This window comes from Anomaloglossus baeobatrachus, chromosome 1, assembly GCF_048569485.1.
Source record: "Anomaloglossus baeobatrachus isolate aAnoBae1 chromosome 1, aAnoBae1.hap1, whole genome shotgun sequence".
NCBI lineage: Eukaryota > Metazoa > Chordata > Amphibia > Anura > Aromobatidae > Anomaloglossus > Anomaloglossus baeobatrachus.
Window position 1 is genome coordinate 146,158,302 of NC_134353.1, and position 2,039 is coordinate 146,160,340.

The 2,039-nt window shown below is 32.9% G+C and overlaps 1 long non-coding RNA gene across 1 annotated transcript; it reads left to right on the forward strand.

Moving 5' to 3' along the window:
• The first annotated feature begins 222 nt into the window (after positions 1-222).
• Positions 223-1,800, forward strand: LOC142290515 (uncharacterized). Its single transcript, XR_012750332.1, has 3 exons — positions 223-266; positions 972-1,122; positions 1,266-1,800. It is a non-coding gene; the product is annotated as an uncharacterized LOC142290515 (long non-coding RNA).
• Positions 1,801-2,039: the final 239 nt, after the last annotated feature.

Sequence of the window (2,039 nt, forward strand, 5' to 3'; positions counted from 1 at the left end):
GGAGTGAGCAAGCAAGCAGTTGTAGTTCTGTGTAGTGAAAGAACTTTTTTGACCACAATTTCTGCTTCCAAATATAATAATGGCTCCACGGGTGGACACGGAGAAACTGATATCAGCTGTTGAGACTCACCCACCATTATGGGATACACGTGTTGATGGTTACCATGACAGACTGACAGTTGACCGCCATTGGCTTCAAGTTGCTGAGGAAGTGTACCGCAATAATGCATGGGATAGATGTTCGCCTTCAAAGCGTGCTAAATATGGTAAGTGTTTAATTGTTTTTGCGAGGTTTTTTTTTTATATATATTTTTTTTTTTTATAATTTCAAACTGTGAATGTTTTGTTATTGTAATGTTCTTTTTTATTAAAATTAACTTTGAAGAATTGTTATATGTAATAATCTATTTATTTAGTTAATGTTAAATTTTTATAAATGTTACATAACTTTTCAAAAATACAAAAATTCAAAGTAAACTTTAATTTTTAATATTATTTTGAATTCTTCATGAAGTTAATTAATTAACAGATAAAACTGTCATGTGAATTTCAATTCCATGTTTTATTAGTCTAATTTTTGTATCCCAATTTCTAATCATGTTTGGTTAATTCTGGATGTTGATTTTTTTTTATTTTTTTTTCATAACATTTCAATATCATGACCTAAATTTTTAAAATAATATTTCTAAATATTTTTTACAAATTTATCTTTTTTCTAAAAAAACCTACCTTTTTAAAATCTATATCACAATTACTTCCAAGATAATTCCAGAGAAATATTATTTTGTTATGTGTGAATGTATAAAAATGCTTTTTAGTGAAGAATATCTTCAATAATGTATTTTCCTCTAATGTATTAATCCCCCTTTATTTTTTAAAATTGTATATTACATTTAGAAAACATTATTATCATTAATGTGTGCAAAATTATGCTGAATGTTGCAAGTGACATAATTTTTAAAAATCAACAGTTGACTTGGTAAAAAGGCGTTGGCGTTCAGCACGTGATCAGTACCGAAGGGAGTACAACCCTATACCATCCTCATCCAGCCAAGGCCGCAAACGCAGATATGTTTACTATGAACAAATAAGCTTCCTAGCACCCATCTTAGAAGTAACACAGTAAGTTTTTTGTTATATTTGTTTTTTTTTTGGTTTTTTTTTTAAAAATTTTCATTTAAATTTCTTTATTTTCTGAAGGTAATTTTTAAAATATTAATTTAATGATTGTAATATTTTATCTAATTTGAAAATAAAAAATATAGAACGGAGGATAATCTAGACGATTCTGATGAACAACCAACAGCTGGTCCCTCTGCTACAGCCACCTCAGCATCAGAACAAGAACCTGGCAGAGAAGACAGTGAAAATCAAGAGATTCAACATGATGCAGCAGCAGCAACTGAATCACATGAGGGTGGGACAGAGAGTGCACAAACCAACACCCAAGGCTCATCAACACAACAAACAACCACACCAGCAACACAATCAACACAAACAAATGTACTTCCACGTTTTGCACCACAACCTCTCCGTGCAAGAAGAATCCGCAGACCTGAGGAAATGAGATCCTTACCGGAAATAATTGACACACGCATTATTCACATAATGAACACTTTAATTCCAGAAACAGATGCCGAGCGTTTTTGTCGGTCTTTATCTACTAGCTTAACCAAAATTGCATCCGATAGGCAGGAACGTGTACGTGCTGCTATGCTGACCCTACTTTCAGCTAGTCAGGCAGAACAGGAACCAGTGAGAGTTTATGAGGCCATAGAAAATTGGTGTACCATTATGCAACAACATACAGTCCCAAACACAACAATCAAAATACCATTTCAACACAAACAACAATGGCAACAGTAATTGTCACTAATCCAGTATTACAACAATCTGGTCAACCTTCTATTGCTTCAAGTACGGTATTCCCAACACCAATTAGACAAGAGTATGTTTCAACCAATACTGGCGCCTTAAGCACTGTACAAAGTGCAACCTCACAGCAACCCATAAACTATATGAATTTACAACCAACTCCA